A 24,793-nucleotide genomic window follows, 5' to 3' on the forward strand; every position below is an offset into this window, starting at 1 on the left:
TTAACATTGCCGCCAAAATTTTTACATGAGTATTTATCTCACAAAATTGTAACTACTTTAGTAGTTTTGCTGTTAAAATTTTTACATAGATATTTAAGTATAAAATTTGTATCTACTTAAGTAGTTTTGCCACCATTATCTGTATTGATTTAGATATTGCCCATCCCTCCAGTACTCTCATCTATCTCTTTTGGTCTACCCATCTCTCCCACCTACCAAACAAATGGTAATAAATAAATAGAAAGGACGAAGAGGCACCATGAGCTTATATGGCATCCTCTTATTATTGGGAGGTGCCCTCTAAAAGCCACTGCTTGACAAATTTTACAAGACACCTTTCAATTCGGAGATACCATATCAGCACGGAATAGTATAGCAGTCCGATTCAACTGTTCCACATTTTTCATAAATAAACCCAAAAAAATGAATGACAGAAACTTCATGAAAATACATTTTGAAAAAAAAAAAAAACTAGATGAAAATATTTGTCTTGTAACACTAACGGCAGTCCTAAGAATTTTACAATAGAGACTATTTTTTCTTCTTGAACTGATTAATTAAAGTAAGGTTTTTTCTTCAATTTTTGTGTGGAGCATTTTACAAAGAAGAGTCTAATAAATGCCTCGATTCTAAACATTGTCCGCTAAAGAGACCTCTGATATATAACCTTTAAAAAGAATAACTCTATTGAACTTGATCAAACGTTAAAAAAAATATCAACATTTATTATGTACAATGAAACATTTAAGAAGAAAAATCGTAAAAGTTTGGGGAATATACCAGAAGTTACTTTTGTGAATTTGACCAATTACTATTACCTTCTTAGCTGTTGGAAAAATATGTAAAATGCTTGATATGAATAGTGACACCTCTCTCTGTCACTCGTGAGAAGGTCGGATAGAGAGTTAAAAAATTCCATAGTCAACCGGTTAAATTATTGAAACTTCTTACTTTTTCTTGAATGACAATAAAAAGACCTTGAATATTATGAAACTTAATTTTGTCCCATCTTCCCATTGAAATTCTTATTTTTCACAACATTTTACTATTACACAAATTTCAAAATTGGGACATTGAGCTAATTTACACCCCTCAATTCAATTGATTTAAATACACTTATGTTATCTTAAATGTTTTAATAACTAAATTATATTATTTTAAATCTTTAATTTGATTTAAAATGTTAAATTTAGTAACAAAAGACTTAATGCTAGTAAGAACAACGTATTTATGAACAACTTAGGCAAACGGCTTCAATATAAACTATCATGTCAATTTGATAGTGTTCATGAGTCAGTCTTATTCATGGACACATACGAGTCCCTCACGGTCCTCTATATGCTTGTCTTACTTGTCCATCATAGCTAATAGTAGCTCAGTTGATGTTTTTGCTCAAGGGTGGTTGTTAACTCTATAGGCATATCAACTATCAATTCTCTGAATCTTTAAAATTCGATTCTATCAATACATTTGTTCAGAATAAAGTAGAGTTGCACATCGGGCAGGTTTTTCGGGTTCTGGTTGGTCGGGTTCGGGTGGATGAAGGTAATACTGAACTCGCCCAAATGGTATCAAGTTCGGGTCGGGCTTGGTCCGGATCGGGTGGGGGAATGTCGGGTTCGGGTGGAGTCGGGTTCAGGTAGGGAGAAATGGAACCGAACCCGACTGAAGTGGTATCGGGTTCGGTCGGGTTTGGGTCGGTGGGTGGGTGGTTCTGTTGTGAGGCGAGGAAGAGGTTGGGGCTGGGCTAGGGGGTGGAGACTCGGGGGAGGGTCTTTTAGTTTAGGCTTTAGGATATTTTTTTTTGTATTTTTAAATCTAAAAACTGAAAAAAATAATAATTATAATAATATTACTCGATTGAGACATACTTAAACTTATTATACCCAAACCTGACCTGATGCATTACTCGGGTTGAGCTTGACCCGACCCGACCATTTTGGTTTTGTTATTTTTCTAGGTTTTTCAGGTGTGGGTTGAGCGGGTCCATTAGGTTTTCGGGTCTATATGGGCACCCCTAAAATAAAGTGTATCTAATTTCTTTTTATATTTTTCATACATTTTTAACATTACAAAATCTCACAAACTAAGCATCATAGATAGCACGTGACACCCAACACTATTGATGTCCTTTGATATTATATAATAATAACGTCACTAAAAAAAACTTACATTTTTGGCATTACTAGTATTAATAATAATAATAATGTTGTAAAAAGTTTATTGGTGCTCCAATTATACATTTATAAATGGCTTTACTATTAATATAATTATTATTAGGACAAAAAAAACTAACTTAACGTTTTTGGGGCTGACATGGAGAAATACTTTAGTTATAATAAGTGTAGTGATGGGTGACGTTGCATGAATTAGTTCCTTCCCTTGGGACAATAACGGAAGAAAATTGAGAAACAAACGCCTAAGGCCATGCAATGCCTTCTATTTCATCCTTTTTCTCCTACTTCCTGTTTTGTTTCTTGTTTTATGGTTTTTCTCTTTTTTTCCATTTTTTTTCTTTTTTTTTTCAAAAGAAAGAAAAAAAAAAGGAAAAGGAAAAAGAAAGGGATTACTCTTACTAGGATTTCTCTATTACTTAGAGGGTGCTTCGATGAAAAACAAGAAAGGTGATCGTACATTTTCAAAAGGCAGGTTTTAAGAATCATTGTCTATTTTATTTTATTTTATTTTTCAGGAATGATTGAATGATTTTTATTTTACATGTAAGTATGTAATATGTTCTTTGGAGGAAATTGATAATGGTTTTTTTAAGCATTACTTTATGTTTATATGGGCATGAGAGAATTCAACATTTTGTTAAAGAATTACATTTGATTTTGAATGAATACACCCATGAAAATGAATTTGCACCCATTTCTGAATTCTTCTTGCAATTTCAATTGATTGTGATGGTTGTTATTGAATTCTAATTCCTAACGTCACAGATTCAATAAGATAAACAGCTAAATTTTCAATAAATCCTCTGATGAAATTCTAAGATGTCTAGTTGTCTAGTGAAGACAATGCTGTTCATTTTAATTGTAGCTTTGGCTCATATATTTTTTTATATATGATTTTGCAGCATGAACTCTGGAGCCTAAACCAAGCAAGATATCTTTAGCTATGAACTCTGGACATGATACTAAAACTAATGGTGATTTGAGAACAAACCATTCCACCTCAACTCTTGGGGAAGAGGATGAGGGTTCTGCTACAACAATCCAAAAGCTAAATCACTCCACTTCATCATCTGAATCATCCTCCGAGTACTGCTTTCAACTCAGCGAAAGTGAAACATTTCCCTTAGTCTCTTTTGTCTCCCAAACAGATGATGAGGACAATGACATAACACCAATTCAGACAATCCTAAACACAGGACATGGACATGGACATGTGAACCTAACCAGCTGTGATTCTTCGAGGAATATTAACACTGCATCTTCTGTTGAATGTTCTCCTAAAGTGGCATTCAAGATCAATGCAAACCAACTTGAAGATTCTGCAATGGCGCCAAAAAGTCGCAGTGATGAGGAGGTGCGAGCCAGCTCTAGGCCTGAAAGTACGGGGCCGAGTTGTGAATTGGTAGTATCCCCATCGAAACCAGGGAGTAGAGATAGCTCAACAATACAGTTTCCTCCATCGCAAGTGATGGAGAGACCTGGTGGTGAAAATAATTCACCTGGTTATAGGATTCCAGACTATGTCTTTGCCAGAACAAAATCTACGGCTCCAATGGAGTGGAGCACTGCTTCCAATGAATCCCTTTTCAGCATTTACATGGGGAACATGAGTTTTAACAAAGACCAAATGTCATGGGCAAGTAAATCAGAAGAGCTTGGGAAAACTGGTGAGTTAACAATGATGTCCCCACTGAATAACAACAGTAACAGACCTGTTCAGAGTGGTCAAAACAGTTCTCAAGCCACTGAAGCAAAAGCTGCTGAAATAATGAGAGAAGTCATAAGGGAAAGTGCACAGAATAGGGATAAGGATGATTGTGCTTCGTCAAAGATCTCTCGCCAACCAAATCAAGGCACCCAATCTTTTGCATTTCCCATGTAAGCTGTTCAATTTGTATCATTTCTGTTTATGATCATAATTGTTTTAACTTATTGTGGCATAGTATTGTAAGCCTGCTAGACTTGATGACAGAGGAAGTTGCACATTAACCTTGCACAAATAAGCCAACACATTTGAATTGCATAGTATTATAACTAGTACCGTTAATAAGTTTGACAACATGTGAATGTGCATATATATATACACACATATATATATATATATGATCTAAATAACTGAACCTATTTTTGTGAATGAAGATTGACAGGAGAAGCTGTACAAAAGGCAGAGGGAGGTGAAGGAGGAAAACAAACGCCAAAATCGCGGCCAGAGACACCTAAATCAACATCATTTATGGCAGGGGGAGCAAATCGAGTTTTTGATCAGCATAACAAATGGTTATCATGCTTCTGTTGTTTCCGACCATTCTGTTCTTGAGATCCCAAGAATATGTGTAGAATAGCTAGCATAGTTTTTAGGCACCCGAAGTTCTTGTATTACAAATTTGTTAAACTAAACAGCCCTTTTTCTTATGGAAAAAGGAAAATTCTCTCCACCTGATTCTTGTATTGAAATCCTGTTCACTTTTTTTCTTTATTTTATCTCATGCTAAACCCACATTACTATAGAACATGGTATCTTTTGATAAAAAATAAAGTAAAAGCAATCTGAGTATGGCTAATTAAAACCCAATAAAAAATAAAAGCTTTTTTGGAGAAAATTTTGAGTGGGAAAGAGAACATATTACAAATTCAGAAAGTAAAGTCGGGTTTATTAATTTCAAGCTGCAGCACCTCCGCATCCATTTGCTCAAAAATTAGATCATATCAAACTTATTGTTCTCAATTTCGACGAGATGGAATTGCAGTGGTTGCTGCTCCACACACATAAGTTTCAAAATTTGATTAAAACCATGTTCATTGTTCTGCATGGACTTGTTGTGGTAGCTGTTCTGCATCAAAGTGTTCTAAATCATTTTCCTGCATTTTCATGGGATGGAGTTGTTTTAGCTAATGTTTTTATTACTGTTTGATTGAGTCAAATAATTAAAATAGGAAGTGTGGTTAATAATATTTACTGTAGTTACCCGAATTTGTATATCAATTGTAATGTACAATTCGGCTAAAAATATCCTTTATTTGAGGAAGATGAAGAGCTCTGAACACTTTACAAATAAGAAGGTTGTGACAGAAAGAATGGGATTTTTTTTGGTTACGCAAAAATGCTGCCAAAATTCCAACATTGAATAAAATTCACTGGTGGACGTAGGTCACTTATGTGGACCAAACCACTATGATCCTTGTGTCTTTTCTTTATTTTTGTCATTTTCTCATTCATTTCAAACAACAATTTCACTCAAATAGTTGTTGACGAAAAAATGATATCAAATTTCTGGTGCTTTCCTTGAGTATGAATTATTAACTCCTTGAATTTCCCAGTCGTGCCACCTTACGTATGCCTAAAAGCTAAGCAACACTGACAAACAGTAGCGGTACCGCATGTAGTGTAGAGGTACCATGGCCCCCCAAATATTTTAAAATGTATACTTTTACAATAAAAAATTATTTAAAAATTATCTTTTTAATTTAATATTTAAAATTCTTTTACTTAGCCCCTCCTGTCTACTTAGGCTAGTTCTGCCACTGCCAACAACTACGCCAATCTTATGATCAACCTAGCCGGTAGCAATCCCAGCACCTAATGTACTATAGTCTTCTCGATGACCTGGAAAAAGAGCCTATGGCAGAGGACTATGTGGTGCATGTTATTTCTGGGTTGACATACCCTCATACAATGGTGGAGTTATGACAAGCTCTTACTAAAACCTAATAGCAGTTGGATTGCTGACCAAACATGTGGAGACCGAAGTGGCCTGAAAAGATGATTAGCAGCATGTCCCAACCAATGGAACTAACCCGGGCGCTAGAACTTGACCACCTCGTCCAACACAAACCGATGTATTCTTGCACAGGAAGAATAGGTGTAACGCCTTGATTTCCGAGGCTAAATAATTTACCCAATATACCACTATTTAAGACAATACTTTAAGTAAAATAAAGTATTTATAGTTTTCTTTGAAACTCAACACAACCATATTACTTTATTAAAATATGCAGGATTTGGGTACCCAACTTTAGAATAAAAAATAATTCTTTATGTATGTAGCGTACTAATTTATTTATTTTATTAATTATTATTATTTGATTATGTGTTGGGTTATTTTTTAATTTAATTATTTAAGTGTTAAGTAGGTAATTGTTTAGATTGATTTTAATTGTTTTATTTATTTAATTAATTTATGAATTGTTGTGCATGTGTTTTGATTGTGTGCATGATTAGTAGTAATAGACTTGCTTGATTGTATGTGTGCAAGAGCATGACATGCATGGTGAGCATGTAATAGAAAATGTCATGAACCTAGATTATATAGTGGGAATGTGAGTGTTTTCCCTATTTTTGAAAAAAAAACTATTAATTGGAGATATTCTAGAAGGCTTGTCTTCATACTAAATAAATGGAAACAAATTGTGAGAAAGAGAGAGAGATGGTGGCGTGAGTTGAAGAGCAAGGAAATGAGATATTTCCTTATTTAATATTTGTCATCTTTACTTGATTTGAAATTAGATAAAATAAAATATTGGTAAGTAAATTTTGTGAGTGATTTTATTAGATGTCCTTGGTTATTGTTGAGTAAGTAGAATTGGGAATTAAAGGGAGAAGGTTCTAGAAATGCATGTGTTCATATTGTGAAAATGAAACAAAGAGAGAAGTGGTGAGCAAGGAAGAGAATTGTCATTTTTGGAGTTCCTGTAACTCTGGACCGAGCCTCAGCTGTAACGCCCTACTACCTTAGAGCCGTTACTAAGTGAGTTTAAAATAGAAATCGTGTTTTTGACTGACTCTAAGTGGTTTCTAAAACCAAAAGTGTGGATAAATCAGAATTTAAGGTTGTACTCTTTAATTGTTTAACTTCATTGAAAACATAAGTATAAAACATCTGGGATCCCAAAATAAGGTTTACAAAATATTTACAACTCAAAAATAGATTTACACCAGGTTAACTATCAAAAGAATGGATCAATACAGCCATTTACAAAATGTCCCCAACCAAAGCAGTCGGGCAGGCCGAACATGTACGCGCCGCCCCCACGCTCTCCATACTCATGGCCGGTTGACTGACTCCTTGCTTCTACCTGCCACACGGAGCACCCGTGAGCCAAAGCCCAGCAAGAAAACCCAAATAATACATAACATATGCAATTCATATAGCTGGCATAATTCACTGATAAATAGGAAAACCATCATAATAAACAAGCACGACCATGCCGCCCCAGAGGCCTTACCAAAGCCTGGGGTTTCGGTTCTCACCGCGAGGATAACTCATGTATCCCTTGGGTCCCACCCTGAATATAAGCATCCCATGTGCTGTGTGTTACTTTCGGCCCCACGGCCGTACCCGGCCTACGCCGCACTCGGCCCTTGCCGTTCATTTCATTATAATCACACATATAGTACATTCGAAATAATCATTCACACACATCATGATTCATTTAAGGTTAAACATTTGCACATAATACAATCTGGGGCCATGCCCTGCAATCACACAGTGGGGCCATGCCCTATTCTCGGGTGTTACGGTTTTCTTACCTGTATCCCTTGCTTTTCGATGCACCACTGTCACGAGCACGGTCCACTAGCACGAGCCTCCTCGAAATCCTAGTCACAACACACATAAAACACTTTTAATACTAACCAAGCCCAAAACCACTTCCCGGGACCAATCCCGTACTCCCGGGACCTCCAAAACCTTAAAACAACACCCCGGAGACATCCCCCGAACCCCCGGAGCTAAGGCCTAAAATTGCCAAAAAAGATATCCTGAAATTGGCCTTGTGCCGCGGCACCCAGCAGTCAGGGACTCCACGCCGCGGCACACAAAAACCGTGCCGCGGCATGCCTTCGCAGCCCAAAATTCTGGGTTTTTCCTTCGCGTTTTCCCGAGCTTCAACCTCTCCAAATCACCCCAAACCAATACTTAAACCCCAAAACTCAAATCCAAACTTCATATGAACAATCTATCAACCTATAGACACTAGAATCAAGATCAAAACATCAACACACCCAAGATCCACACCTTTGATCTCCAATTCAGCAACTCAAACCAAAACCGATGAAGATCTTAACTCAAGCATTAAATTCCTCAAATCAACACAGAAAACAAACTTAAACATGCATAAGATCCTTACCTCAAGAGTAGAATCCACCCTAAAAGTTTCCTTGATCTCCTCCCAAGCTCCCACTTCAGCCCCTTCTACACCTCTTCTTCTTTCTTCTTCTTGCCCTAGCCTTTCTCTCCTCTTCTTTTCCTTCTCTTCTAATTTTATCAAAGCCTCAAGTGACCCAATGCCCAAACCCTACACCCCATATACCCAGCTAAAACTTGTCTATTTGCCTTGCCAAAAGACCAATTTACCCCTTCCTAATAATCCCTCCTAACTAACCTTCAAGGGCACTTAAGTCTTTACACTTCTATTTCAATTCTATCACTTTTTATCTTAAAACTTGTTACCCAAGCAGTTACTAACGGTTACCCAGGTTACCCAATAACCAATAACTAACCACTCATCCTCAACTCAACTTATAAGATTCCCAAAGTACCCCTAGGCTCCTCCCGAGCCGGGTACAACATCCTGTTGTGACTTTTAGACTAATTGGCTCACTAGGACCGTCTCGATGCGTGCATCCTGATAAAAACACCGCACTCACATGGCACAATTCACATAATACAATTATCACGGTTATGCCCTAACATGGCCAGATCACAATCATGCTCATTCTAAGACAATCAGGTCTACATGCATACTAATTCACATAGTCATGCATCTCAAATAATCAAATAGTCATATAACGTGCAATAAGTCGTAATCATGCATTAAGCTCATTAAAGACACACACACAAAATCCCATTATGCCCTCCAGGCATACCACTCCAGGCCCTTAAGCCTTAACACTGAATTTGGGTCGTTACATCAGCCTCAGTAAAACACCCATAAGTTGAGATGTAGGTGTCTGATTTAGACAAACTTGATACTACTGAAAATATAATTTGATAACCTACAACTTTGTAGATGGAACTGAACCATAGTTCACAAGTTATCACGGTCAAAATCGAGTCACAAAGTGCAGGATCTTAGAGCTACGAAAATTAGACATTTATTTATTAGTGTGGTGTGCCAATGAAGGAAAGAAAGATGTTTGTAACATCCCTAATTTTTTTGACTCGATAATACGAAAATATAAATATTTTCATTTAACGAAATGTCTCAAAAACCCGTATAACAAAAACTTTTTAAAGTCGTATGACCATACTTAATATTTAATACAAACATAGTTTATGAAAAGTAAACTCAATCTTGTTTATGAAAATAAAACTGTTGCGTTTTATGCCCTTATAAAATCACATTTCTTATGTAATTCATTCATTATTAATAAAGTAGTAGAAATCATTTTGTTCAATCAAATTACGTTGTTTACATGTTTTATTACATGATTAATTATTATTAATACAAACTTTTATAAAATCCCGAACATATGTATATTTACAATTATAGTGACTCGGTCACAATGGATTATAATTGTAATTATATGCTCAAAAGCATTTTGTTTAAAGATTAAATAGTACACTGGATTTTTACTGATTGGGTAATCTGTGATAAGATCTACTTACACATCTAGTGTGATGTCATACCCAGAACATTGACCAAGTAGATAAGATCGGATGTATTTTGTTACATTGGACTGGACCGATATTGATTATTGACAAGATAAGTAAGTATCATTATTATCTAATCTAATCTAATCATATCACACGTTGATCATAGGTCAATTCAATCTTAATTCTGAGTGATTAATATTCTGCTGATTGTATTATTCAAGTCTTTTGATTTGTTTGTTACCAGCTTACCCTCCGGACTAGCTCATACTTACATATCGGAGATTTGGTAGTGTTGACGCGGTTCTTTGCCAACAGGTAATTTAAGAAAATAAGAGGAAGAGATTAGTGCCTATGTTGAACCGAAATAGATGAGTGATCCTTTGAGAATGGGCTGGTGACACAAATATGTTTTTAGGTGGTTCAAAGGTTAAAATCCTTCTACTCCACCAGTCAATATTATTGCTATATGCTTGGTATTCTTTTACAGGGTATTTCTTACACAATAGAATCCAACCCCTTGTAACTCCCAGGGTCTCCATATTTATAGGAGAAGGCACCTGGGAGTTGGTAAGAAGGTCATCCCGTGACCTTCTTACCTATCATGTCAACTCTGTGACATTCATGATTAATTCCTAAACCTGACACATAAGTGTTGAGGCTCAAAATTCCACGCCCTCGAAGGATCAAAGGCACGCACTAAGGCCCCATGAGCACTTAATTACGTGATGGGGCCGCGATGCCCTCGGGCTCCCATTGTCCCGCACCAACCACGCACCTAGCGAAGCCACGCCTTAGTTGCACCTGATGGCCTCACTGGTGGAGCGTCTCCCTGGGCGTGGTGGCCTCGCTGGTGGTGGCCTCGCTGCACATGGTGGCCACGCTGATGGAGCGCCTCGCTGAAGGTAGTGGCCTCGCTGGTGGTGGCCTCGCTGCACATGGTGGCCACGCTGATGGAGCGCCTCGCTGAAGGTAGTGGCCTCGCTGGTGGCGGCCTCGCTGGTGGTGGCCTCGCTGATGGTGGCCTCGCTAATGGTGGCCTCGCTGGTGGTGGCCTCGCTGGTGGTGGCCTCGCTGGTGGTGGCCTCGCTGATGGTGGCCACGCTGATGGTGGCCTCACTGGTGGTGGCCTCGCTGGTGGTGGCCTCGCTGATGGTGGCCTCGCTGCACATGGTGGCCTCACTGGTGGTGGCCTCGCTAGTAAGGCACCTCGCGAAATGGTGCCCCAACCATGCCTCGGCCGCGCGCATGAGGTCCAGCACCAAGTGGCCTCGCGAGATGGCGTCACGCACACGCCTATTCTTCGCCCCTAACACTTCAAGTGGACGTCTCCTCTAAGGGTCAACCATGACTTCGACATTTAGAGGGAAAGGCCTAAGAATAATTCAAAAGGATCATGTTGGTACAATCTTGTACGGGGTACGACCGTTTACGCATGATCCTGACACTCTTGATAGACGAGTAGTTGGAGTATTAGGAAAGAGGACAGAATCGACACCACTACCTCCTGCGCCACTACACCTGCCACTACCCATCAGACACGGGTACAGAAAAGTAGTGGAGACATCCTCCTGACATCTGCTCCTGTATGGGATGTACGGCCACAACCTTTGAAGCCACTCCCCTGACACAGTACATATGTACCACTTGGTCTCCTGGACCACCATGTATCTAAGGCCATTAGAGCCTAGTATAAAATGAACTCTAAGACCACCTGAAAAGGGGTTGGAAATTTTACTGTAGCAGAGGTTTGAGTGTGAATGAAAGACTGAATTCTCCATTATTGTTCTAGCATAGTTCTTGAGTTATTGTTCAAGTTTTTACAGCTTTCCGATTAGTGATCTTAATTTGATAATTTTTCCAACTTAACTTCGTTGACGAGTTCTCACCGTCAACAGTTTGGCGCCGTCTGTGGGAACGTTAGTTTCAAGCTACTGTTCCACCATTGTTTCCGACAAGAAGAAGATGCCAAGACGCTCGAAGAGACTAAGGGAGACGCGGGAGGTAGAAGTTCACCTGAACGGAGTCCAGCTGAAGGCCTCCATGAAGGACGCTCCTCCACCCAGGGACGTGGAGCCCCCGAAAGACCCTGAGGTTCACGGAGGTGATTGGGTGGCCTCATCGCCGGCCGCTCCACCTGGAGGGAGTCCTCCAAGGGCACCACCGGTAAACGCTGATGAGTTCCCTCCTCCAAAACCTCCGCAGGCACCGAACTCCGGCCGGCAAGACCCGGGCCCTTCTGCCCGTAGGCCTGACAAGCACCCCCGGGTCCACTCCATGAGCTCGAGTTCGAAATCCAGGTTTTACAAAGAGGAGATACGTGAGCTCCACCGCAAGAACCAAAGATTAGAAACCACCTTAGAAAACATGCAAGAGGTCCTTAACGGCCTGCTGCAGGGTAAGTCCAGCGTAACCTTGCCTAAGAGGAAGGAGAAGGGCAAGGATGGGGTGGAGACCACGGTACCGGTAGATGATGGGAGAACCCGACATTCAACTAGTAACACCCCCCGCGTGAAGCAACGCGATCACCCCGAACTGCCTAAGCAGGCCCTGAAGCCAGCGCCGAGGACCAACGCTGCCCCTCGCCATGAGGATGAGGTCACCTCCAAAAGAACACCCTCAGACTTGCGGGAGGAGCTCAATAAGAAGAGGGCGGGCAAAGGGACCACGCCCCCTGTGGCGCCTCGAGAAGGCAAGGGAAAGGCGGATCTCAGCCCCTCCGCTTTAAGGGACACTCTCAGCAAGAGGAGGCAGGACCTAGACACGGAGATGAGGAGCTTGCGGAGCAAGATCGTCACCGCGTCAGGCAGCCAGGCCTTTGAGGAAGACTTCGACCATGAGTCGCCCTTTGTGAGAGAAATTCAGGCAATCCGACTCCCAGCCAATTTTAAGGAGCCCAATATGACCCCTTACGAAGGGAACATGGATCTGAAATACCACCTGGATGCGTTTAATGATCTGATGAAACTGAGAGGGATCAGAAGTGGTGCCAGGTGCCATTGCTTCGCTGTTACTCTGAAAGGACCCGCCTACAAATGGTTCAAAAGACTAAGGCCGGGGTCCATCAGGTCATGGCAGCAGTTTTCTGACGAATTCCTCCAGCAACACCATGTCGTGCGAGACTACACGATGCTTGGTACCAGCCTAGCTAACGTGAAGCAAGGGGAGAACGAAAGCCTGAAGAGCTACATTCATCGGTTCAATATGGAGGCCGCAAAAGTGGGAAGCCTAACGCGCCGAGAGTTAAAAATGGCCATTACCGCAGGAGTGCTCCCAGGAAGCAAGTTGTGGGACAACATGTTGAAGAGGGAAGTCACCGACTTAGATGACTTCTATGAGAGAGCGCAGAAGTACATCCGTGTGGAGGATGGCCATGCAAACCTGAAGGCGGGGAAGGAGGAGCCCCGCGCGAAGCCCCCAACTAACGACGGATCGAATGTAGCAAAGAAGAAAAGGACGTACGATGGGCCAAGGGATGACCAGCAGAGGAAAACCAAACGAGGGGGTGACCATAGGCCAACGGCTTATACTTACTATACGAACCTCACGGACACCAGGGAGCATATTTACATCACCAACGAAGATCGAGTGCCCTTCAAGAAGCCCCCACCAATGAGGAAGGATCGGTCCAAAAGGGACCCCAGTAGATACTGCCAATACCACAAGGACATCGGACACACCACGGCAGAGTGTATCCATCTGAAGGAGGAAATTGAGGAGCTTATCCGCCGGGGGCATTTGGGTCGCTATGTCAGGAGAGAAAGGCAAAGGCCGGAGGGCGAGCCCACAGCACCCCAGGCACAAGAGCGAGCCCCAGAAATACAGGGGGAGGTCCGAACCATTTTTGGAGGTCCAGGATTTGGGGGAGACTCTAGGAAGGGGCGAGATAGATATGCAAGAGAGGCTCGGCGAAGTCCGCCTCCCTGTGTCATGAGTTTAGAACAACGACCCCCGAAGAGTTTCAAGGGGGAAAATGACTTGATAACGTTCACTGAGGAGGACGCACGGGGGGTACACTTTCCCCACAATGATCCGCTGGTGTTGAAAGTTCAATTGGAAAATATGCGTGTGCATCGAGTCCTAGTGGACAACGGGAGCTCGGTGGACATCCTATATCGCCCTGCTTTGGAAAAGATGGGACTGGGCATTCGTCACCTGAAGCCCTGCCAGTCGTCCCTATACGGTTCGCAGGGGACTCAGTGCAACCCCTTGGAATGATCGAATTGACACTTACCATGGGGGAGCAACCCCGGCAGACTACAGTCATGTCTAACTTTGTTGTAGTAGATTGTGCATCAGCTTTCAACGCGGTATTGGGGAGACCCTCCCTGAGAGAATTGAAAGCCATAACTTCAATATATCACTTGGTTGTCAAGTTTCCGACTCTAGGAGGGGTCGCAAGTATGAAGGGAGAACAGAAGGAGGCGAGGGAGTGTTACAACACCTCACTCCACACGCCTGTAAAACCGCGCGAGCGAATGGCCATGGTGGTACACGAGGCACTATGTATGCCCACGGGGGGTCCGCAGGAGCTGGACCCTCGAGTCGTGGATGAGTCAAGAGCAGAACCAGTGGAAGAAGTAGAGGAGGTTACGGTGACGGAGGAACCCTTAAGGAAATTGAAGATAGGGAGAAGCCTACAAGGTGACGTGAAGGAGGAGTTGACGAAATTTTTGAAAGATAATCTAGACGTGTTTGCATGGAGTCATGAGGACATGGTGGGCATAGACCCCAGTGTGATGTGTCACCACCTGAACATCTCCCCAGAAGCAAGGCCCGTCCGGCAAAAGAGGCGGGCGCTAGACCCAACAAGATACGCAGTGTTAAAGGAGGAGGTTGACAAGTTGAAGGCCAACGGTTTCATCCGTGAGTCTTTCTACCCTGTGTGGGTATCGAACCCAGTACTCGTGCCGAAGCCGAATGGAAAGTGGAGAACTTGCGTCAATTTCACAAACTTGAATAAAGCTTGTCCTAAGGACAGCTTCCCACTTCCCAGGATAGATCAGCTAGTAGATGCGATAGCAGGACATGAGTTACTAAGTTTTATGGACGCCTACTCAGGATACAACCAAATCCCAATGAACCCGGCAGATGAAGAACACACGTCATTCATTACAGACAAAGGGCTATACTATTACAAGGTGATGCCCTTCGGGCTCAAAAACGCGGGAGCCACCTATCAAAGGCTGGTGAATAAAATGTTCGCCAATCAGATAGGAAGGAATATAGAGGTGTATGTGGATGTCATGTTAGTGAAGACCAAAGTAGCAGCAGAGCTCAACAAAGACCTTGGTGAGATGTTTGACACGCTCAGGAAATACCGGATGAAGTTGAACCCAGTCAAATGCACCTTCGGGGTATCCTCAGGAAAATTCTTGGGTTTCATGGTCAATTCCAGAGGCATCGAGGCCAATCCTGACAAGATAAAGGCACTCATAGAGATGAGCCAACCAAAGAATAAGAAGGAGGTGCAGTGCCTAACAGGAAGGGTGGCGGCCCTTAATAGGTTTATCTCAAGGTCCACCGACAAGTGCCTCCCATTCTTTGACATCCTCAAAGGGAGCAAAAAGTTCGCTTGGGATGAAAGATGTGAGGAAGCTTTTGTCAAGCTGAAAGAGCACCTGGGGAAGCCACCCCTGTTAGCGAAGCCAGAGAAGGGCGAGAAGTTGTACCTATACTTGGCAGTGTCTGAGCATGCCATTAGCGCAGCCCTGGTTAAGGGAGAGAAGAAGCAGCAACAACCCGTATACTATATCAGCAAACGTTTGGTGGACGCGGAGAACCGGCATCCAGAGATCGAAAAACTGGCCTATGCGCTAGTGGTGGCTTCGAGGAAGTTGAAACCTTACTTCCATGCACATACAATTGAAGTCTTAACAGATAGTCCTTTGAGACAGGTCTTACATAAGCCAGAGACTTTAGGGAGACTAATGAAATGGTCGATTGAGCTGAGTCAGTTTGATATTGTATACACTCCGAGGGCTTCCATCAATGGACAGGTGCTGGCAGATTTTATAGTAGAACTCACCCATCAGCAAAATGAAGGAAGGAATGAAGAAGGAGAGCAGCCTGTTACGGAGGAGGAGCTAGGAGGTTTAGAGGAGTGGAGTTTGCACGTTGATGGGGCGTCAAATGAAGGAGGATCAGGAGCGGGCATCATGATGACTGGGCCCGAAGGACATAGAATGTATTGCGCAATCCGATTTGGGTTTGAGGCCTCCAATAATGAAGCAGAGTACGAGGCACTCTTAGCTGGCTTGCGTTTGGCCCAGGAGCTGAGAGTGACGCGCCTTCAAATCATCAGCGACTCTCAATTGGTAGTATGCCAAGTAAAGGGAGAGTACCAGGCGAGGGGACCCAAGATGGCAGCATACTTGGAGAAGGTGAAGGGCTATCTGGGACGGTTGGTGGCATATACTATAGAGCAAATCCCCAGAGAAAAGAACACCCATGCCGATGCACTCGCAAAGCTGGCATCTACCAAGGATAATGATGTCTTGGAATCAATACCCGTGGAGTACTTACCAAAACCCAGCATCGAAGGCGCGGACGTGCACATGATTAGTACCCCGAGGGAATCATGGACCGAGCCAATCAAGAGGTACCTGGAAGAAGGAACCTTGCCTGCAGATAAAAACGAATCTCGGAGGTTGGTGTACAAGGCCGCAAGATACACCCTTGTAGATGGGGCCCTTTACAAAAGAGGATTCTCAATGCCCCTCCTGCGGTGTGTAGAAGAAGAGGAGGCATTGAAAGTGTTAAAGGAGATACATGAGGGACAGTGCGGCAACCACGAGAGCGGACCCTCCACGGCTAGGAAGGCCATGAGATAAGGATACTACTGGCCTTCCATGGAGAAAGATGCGCATGATTTTGCCACGAAATGCGACAAATGCCAGAGGCACGCCAACTACCCTCGGAAACCCCCAAGCGAACTGACCAGCATGACCAGCCCCTGACCCTTCGCTATCTGGGGGATAGACTTGATCGACGCTCTTCCTACAGGCAGGGGTGGAGCAAAGTACGCGGTGGTGGCAGTGGATTATTTCACTAAGTGGGTAGAAGCGGAACCCCTTGTGAAGATAACCGCCAAGCACATCACCTCTTTCGTCAACAAATTCATTGTGTGTCGATATGGAGTACCCTACAAGATTATTTCCGATAATGGTACCCAGTTCGAGGGAGGAGCCTTCGATGAATATTGTAAGGAAAGAGGCATAAGTAGGAGTTTCTCCGCGGTTGTGCACCCCCAGGCCAATGGGCAAGTGGAGGCCATAAACAGGGTCCTTAAGAAGAACCTGAAGACAAAGCTGGAAAAGATGAAGGGAGCCTGGGTAGATGAGCTACCAAATGTGCTGTGGGCTTACAGAACTACCCCACGCACGACTATTGGGGAATCCCCATTCTCCTTGGCCTATGGGTGCGAGGCCGTGCTCCCAGTCGAGATGCGAGTTGAGTCCCACAGGGTACAGGCATATGGAGACGAAGCCAACCGCGTAGCCCTGGTCGAAAACTTAGACATGCTGGAAGAGAAGAGAGAAAAAGCCCAAATGAGGGTGGCGGTATACCAGCAGCGCGCCGCAAGGTACTACAATTCGAGGGTGCGAGAGAGAACTTTCAGAGTTGGCGACCTGGTGCTAAGGAAGGTACTCCCAAACACACGAGACCCAGGCGCAGGAGTGCTGGGGGCGAATTGGGAGGGGCCTACCAGGTTGCTCAGTGCATCCCCCCGAACACTTACAAGCTGGCTCGCATGGACGACACCCTCATACCCCGAGCATGGAACGCGGAGCACCTGAGGAAGTACTACCAGTAAGGCGCCCATGTTCGATGGAAAAAGAACAAGTGTTACACACCGCCTTAATATGATAGGAAGAAATCAAAGAGGTTACTTAGATAGCCTCCTAAGTAGGTGTGAGTCTTTTATTTTTGTTTTATATAAAAAATTCATATGTACCATTGCAACTATTTGTATGAGACCGTTTTATTATGAATGTGATGAATGGAACTGCATGTTGTGGGTAAAACTGTTCAACCTCATGTATTATTTTCCTTCGCTACGTGGGCATCAGCCAAAGTGCCTGCCGAAATAAATTTCACCAGACACTTGGGGGGCAGGATAGGAGGCGACAGCAGGCAGCTAGCAAAGGGAACCTAAAAAGGGCCCTATAACAAAGGATCCTAAAAAGGTACCCCTTGCCTTCCTAAAAACGAGGCCCCTAAAAGGGACCCTCTACCAAGAGGACTCCTAGCCCTCCTAAAAAGGAGGCCCCTAAAAAAAAAAAGAGGACCCTCTACCAAGAGTATCCTAAAAAAGGGCCCTCTATCAAGAGGAAGTGACCCAAAACCAAAAAGACCCCCTATACTAGGGCCTTCAACGAAATCCTTACAAGGCACCCCTTGGGATCATAAGGATTAGCTACCCTTATGAACACCAAGGGAGGCCATAGGGACTTACAAAAAACGCATGGTGACGACAATAATAATAAGTCTAGAGTGGCCACCAAGCCATCTAGCCAAAAAGGGTCCCAAAGGAGACCCTTGCAAAAATAGTACTATGAATAACGACGAGAAGGACGCTTCTCGCAAAGAAATAATAAGCGTGCGCAAGAAAAACATAAAAGGATAATTAAGACCCAAGGGGTCAAAATATCCTTATAAAAGCAACCAAGAGGCACCAAAAGAGGTCCCAGTGAACCCTTTCACATGGGCTCCAAAGGACCTCCAGCCTGATAGATAAAAGAGGGGAACCAACTAAACCCTGTCACACGGGCTTAAAAGGGCCTCGAATGCAATAGAACAAGAAATAAACAGCAACATATGTATTTATACATTAAAAAAAAAAAGGAGTTCTCGGGATAGTACAAGAGTTACCAACAGAAAAGTAGCACTGATAATGATGTTACAAAATAAAAAGAAAACAAAAAAAAAAAGAGCAAGACTACTTCAAGGCCTCCCATAGTGAGCACTCCACCAAGCTGCTCGGGCAATGGCCTGTTCGCCAAAAGAGGAGAAGTCGAAGTTAGGATCTTGCCTCCACACATTGTAAAGAGCACGATCTATAGATTTGCGCTCGGTTATGATCCTCTCCACCTCCAAAGAAGCCCTCGCCACCTCCCAGGAAGCCCTCACCTCCTCCCAAGAAGCCCTCTCCGCCTCCAAGGAAGCGACCTTCTCCTGAGCCGACTGTAGTTTAGCCCTAAGGGCCTCAACTTCAGTCTCCAGTTGAGTAACCCTCTCCTGCGACGCGGTCGCAGCGGCCTTGGCCCCCCGGAGCTCGCGCTCCAAGCATCTAGCCTTGCCCTTTAGCTCCTTGATCTTGGCCTTCAAAGAAGCATCTAGCCTTGCCCTTTAGCTCCTTGATCGAGTCCAAATTGACATACTTAGTCCGGACCTTTGACAATTGGACCTTGGTTGTGCTAAGCTCATTTTCGAGCTCCTGGACCTGGGCCATGAGGCCGTCCCTCTCGGCAGTAGATGCAGAGAGGACGCCGGACGTGTCAGCATGCCAAAGGGACACGATGTAGATCTGCACAAGAAAGTCAATGGCGTCAGCAATAAGTAACAAAAAGGAAAACACATGTACACCTATACATAATATTAATCAACACAAGGTGCAAGACCTCACCCAGGCTGCGGCACGCCTTAGGGTTTCCCCAAGATCTGGTTGGGTCACATTCCCTAGACCTCTCTAGTCGGAGATAGGGAGGTCCGAGGCAATCTGAATGAAACGCTGGGCATAGGATGAGGCCATCCTAGTCACCCAAGGCTCCTCCTCCACGCTAGGAACATCTGGTTGGACAGGAACGGATGACCCACTCGTTGAAGCAGGAGGAGGCGCAGAGAAGGGGAAAAACTGGAACCCTGGTGCATTAGAAGGGGGCTCCGCGAGGTCGACATAATCAGCATCCGGCAAGCCAATATCATGAGGGACCTGAGGGAAGGCTTCATTGCCATCAAGGCCAGGAGGAGCGTAACATCCCGCTGCGGCCTGCAGGTCCGGAGATTGACAGGCCATGTCCTAGTCATGGGAACCGTAAGGAGGGCATCCTCCGGGGGACAGGGGGCGTTGATGAGACCCCCCACATTCGAGGGGAACATCCTCCATCTCCTCCTCAGCCTCACCATCGTGTAGGGACGACCCAGCCGGCATAGCCATAGCCTTCTTAGACCCAGTAACTGACCATAGGAACTTGGGGTCAGAGACCGGGGACAGCTGGTAGCGGTTGAGGTTCACCACAGTAAATAGGACCGCCGCCTTCTTCAGGGCGGAGTCCGCACTAATGAGCTTGTTGATGGCCTCCGCCTCCGGCCCAATGACCGAAGGATCAGCAAATTGCCCTGCATAATCCACGCCAATGTCAGTACAAGCAAGAGTACGAAACAGTAAGTTCTATTAAGAAAAAGAGAAAAACCAGGATACTTACTAGGGCCGGCGCGAAAGTCTTCACGAACCGAAAGAGGGCCCTCTACCCAGAAAAAGTCTTGTTTCCAAGGCCCTGTGTTGGACACTGAGCCCTCTATCAAGGGGAGCTCATTGGCCTTCTGCAGGTAGTAAAATCCCTTGGACTTGTGCACTCCCATGAGGTTATACAGGGAATGCACCTCCTACGACATCGGGGCCCGTTGGGCGTTTTCCTTAAACCAAATGAAGAGGCAACTTAAAGTCAACCAACTGTTGGGTGACAGTTGAAGAGGGGCCAAGTCGAAGTAATTAAGAACCGCCATGAAAAATGGGTGTAAAGGAATGGTGCCACCCGCCTTCAGAATCTGCTCACTTAAAGCCACAAAACCCTTCGCAGGGCGGTCAGCCCGGCATGCCTCCTTAGGAGCATATAGGGCGTACTCTGGTGCAATGCGGTAGTGCTTCACAATCCCCTTCAATTTGTTCGGAGACACATGGGACACTAGGCTGGATGCCAGTAGAGGGGTCTCGTCCTCTTCCTGGGCGGACACCTGCCTGCGTGCTTTCGGCATATCTGCAAAATCAAAAGAAATATGTGAGGAAGAGACAGAACACTTAACCCTCCATTTTTTCTTCCTAGCAAGAGTTTTCCATCGAGGGAGCGATGGCGGAAGCACTCAGCTAGGATAAACTGAGACTAGGGGCTGGGGAGAGGAGCTAGCAGTCCCATGACCGTCATCAGGCGAGGAGGGAGTGGGAGGTTCTGGCGGAATGTGTCCCTCCATAAATTCTAACTCCCACCGCAATTCAAAAAGGGTCGTCCTAAGACGCGCTATATGGTCACTAAGGCCTAGGGGTGAAGGTCCTCCATCTCCTCTCGACACCGAGTCAATTTCGCTCTCCACCACCCAAATTTTACGCCTAAGATCGGCCATGCACTCGAGGTGGCGGATGCGGGCTTGCCTTAAAGAGTCATAGTCCTGGTGAGGGTTGCCCTCAGGGGACTCTGAGTCTGAGGACAGGTCAATAAACTCAGCCTTTGGGGGTATGTCGGACGGGCCGTCACTGGCCATGAAACCACGTCCCAACAGCAAAAAGAGGTTCACGTATAAACGAGGGGAAGGCTACAAAACACAAAAGAATAGGCTTAATACCTCTAGATGCAAATGCCCTAAATGGCCTACTACAGGGTATAGATATAAAAAAAAAAAAAAAACAAGGAGGAGGGGCGTGCATATGGTCAAACTCACTACAAGCTCAGACTAATGTACCCCATCCCGAGTACTGCTAGTTTGGACCCGATAAAATAAAAAATAAATGAATAAAAGGGAGAAGGAAAGAAAATATACCTCAAGCGATTAAGAAAGCAAGGGCGGGATCCAAAGAAGGTCAGGGAGCAAAAAGCACCACAGAGTCGAAAGTGCGCGTCCGCAAGAATGAACCAAAAAGATGTGTTAGCCATAAAATAGACACACCAAGAAATTAGCTCATATATAAAAAAAAAAAAAAAAAAAAGAGATGATGAAACTATGGAAAAAGTGTGGTTGTGGGGGATTGAACCCTTTTCCTCTTGAAAGGAGCAAGGGTCTAAATACCACTAAGCTAAGGAGATGAAGTGTAAATATTAGGCCATGCATGAGGGCCTATTTATAGGAATCATGGTGAATAGTCTACAAGAGCACCTAAAGGTACTCTAATAGACTAGGAGGCAAGTGTTGAGGCTCAAAATTCCACGCCCTCGAAGGATCAAAGGCACGCACTAAGGCCCCATGAGCACTTAATTACGTGATGGGGCCGCGATGCCCTCGGGCTCCCATTGTCCCGCACCAACCACGTACCTAGCGAAGCCACGCCTTAGTTGCACCTGATGGCCTCGCTGGTGGAGCGTCTCGCTGGGCGTGGTGGCCTCGCTGCACATGGTGGCCACGCTGATGGAGCGCCTCGTTGAAGGTAGTGGCCTCGCTGGTGGTGGCCTCGCTGGTGGTGGCCTCGCTGATGGTGGCCTCGCTGGTGGTGGCCTCGATGATGGTGGCCTCGCTGGTGGTGGCCTCGCTGGTGGTGGCCTCGCTGGTGGTGGCCTCGCTGATGGTGGCCTCGCTGCACATGGTGGCCTCGCTGATGGTGGCCTCACTGGTGGCGGCCTCGCTGATGGTGGCCTCGCTGCACATGGTGGCCACGCTGGTGGAGCGTCTCGCTGGGCATGGTGGCCTCGCTGGTGGTGGCCTCACTAGTGGTGGCCTCGCTAGTAAAGCTCCTCGCGAAATGGTGCCCCAACCATGCCTCGGCCGCGCACAAGAGGTCCAGCACCAAGTGGCCTCGCGAGATGGCGTCACGCACACGCCTATTCTTCGCCCCTAACACTTCAAGTGGACGTCTCCTCTAAGGGTCAACCATGACTTCGACATTTAGAGGGAAAGGCCTAAGAATAATTCAAAAGGATCATGTTGGTACAATCTTGTACGGGGTACGACCGTTAAGACCGTTCGCATGATCCTGACACTCTTGATAGACGAGTAGTTGGAGTATTAGGAAAGAGGACAGAATCGACACCACTACCTCCTGCGCCACTACACCTGCCACTACCCATCAGACACGGGTACAGACAAGTAATGGAGACATCCTCCTGACATCTGCTCCTGTATGGGATGTACGGCCACAACCTTTGAAGCCACTCCCCTGACACAGTACATATGTACCACTTGGTCTCCTGGACCACCATGTATCTAAGGCCATTAGAGCCTACTATAAAATGAACTCTAAGACCACCTGAAAAGGGGTTGGAAATTTTACTGTAGCAGAGGTTTGAGTGTGAATGAAAGACTGAATTCTCCATTATTGTTCTAGCATAGTTCTTGAGTTATTGTTCAAGTTTTTACAGCTTTCAGATTAGTGATCTTAATTTGATAATTTTTCCAACTTAACTTCGTTGACGAGTTCTCACCGTCAACAATAAGTGTGGTCAAATCAATAGGTAAGGGGATAATGGGCCGCACGACCCAACCCAGTCGTGGGTGTCTGAATACGCACGTTCATGCTGCATGTCCGAGAAGTCAGGGATATATCAGACACGTGATGTCTGATATGTGCACGTTTACCTTACGTGGTTGATTTTATAAAAGGTCATAGCCTCCAACTCTAGCTCGTACCACGATCTGGATGTTTCCCTCGACCTGTGGCCTTTAGAGTCCAGACTCAGTCCTTAAGAAATCTTGGCGAACCCTTAGGTTACCTCGAGCTAAGGAGGTAGGATCTTACGATGACAGCTCCAATCTTTGGGGATGTCCACGTGGCTAATATAGTTTAGGCCGTATCTCAGCTCGCTAATAGCCCGTGGGAAAAACAGGGCGTACATTTGCCCCCCAAGCCCCTGCTCGTGGTACACGACTTCGTGTAGGTCCACAGTAGGGGCTTTTAGGCTTCCCCATGAACTCTTCATATTCCACATTTTACGCAGGCGCCGAATACGTGGAACATTGTGGTTGGTGACGGTACGTCTTCCGAGAACCGCATTTAATGGCCTAGCCTATACTCAGCCGTCGTTTCATCTTTCGAGTGGAGGGCCTTGGATCCCACATCAGGGCAGTCCAATGGCCCTTTTCACGTGGCCCTTCACGTATATAAAAGGGGTGGCCACCTTACGCATGGGCCACCCATTCATTTGAAATTTTTCAGAAATTTTCTTCTTCTTCTTCCTTCTTCATCTTCAGAAGAAAAACCCTCTTCTTTCCGACCACCATTCCTAGTGCTTAAGAAGTTCAGGTGTAAGGGCCCCCTTGAAGCTTTGGAATCAACTGATCCGACGAAGCCCCAACCCAGGCAATCCCTTCATCCACTTCTCAGCCAAAACACTCTGTAAGTCTCCTGACTGTGCATGTTTCGAAATTATTTTTCACTGTAGCTTAGGTAAATTTTTACTGTAGCCGCATGCAAGGTTTCGCTGGTTTTTTGTGGGCATGAAGGGTGAAAGCCTTTTAGGTTAGGGTATCTTTGCAATAGAAAACCATTTAGGAGCATGGTTTATAGGGTGTGTTTTCTGGGGAAAATTTCTGGGATGCTATTTTAAAGTACTCAGTATTTTGGGTGCAAAACCGGGTAGCTTAGGGGACATGCTTCACAGGCGGTTTTTCCTTTCTTCCCTACTGAAACTTTCCTTCCAAGGCAAATTCTATCCTGACCCTCCTGACACACGAATTCTGAGTAATCGAGGATCTGTTTGGGAGCACAGGCGCGTGTTCATAGAACCGCGTGGTCTCACTCTCCACGAGTTGGGCTTACCTCAGCTCGTGCAAAGAACACTCCCTTTGATTCTTCCTTATGCTTAGGTCGCCTTTTCTGAAATCTTTTCTTTTGTTCGCTAGGCGACCAGATGGCACCCAAGAAGAACGCTCCAAAGAGGACCGCTGGCAGCTCGGCCTCCCAACAAGACAAAGGAAAGGAGGTGATGGCTGAATCCCCGATTCCCAACTTCAGGCCAGCAGTGGAACGGGAGCTCGAGGTGGCCCCCGATGCGTTCTTTGAGGTGGAGAAGATCATCTCAAAGATTACTGACCAGGCGAGGGTTAACAAAATATTCCTCTCCCATAAAATCGAGCTGGGGAGAGAATCCGTGATTGCCCGAC

Source organism: Humulus lupulus, chromosome 4 (assembly GCF_963169125.1).
Source record: "Humulus lupulus chromosome 4, drHumLupu1.1, whole genome shotgun sequence".
Lineage (NCBI taxonomy): Eukaryota > Viridiplantae > Streptophyta > Magnoliopsida > Rosales > Cannabaceae > Humulus > Humulus lupulus.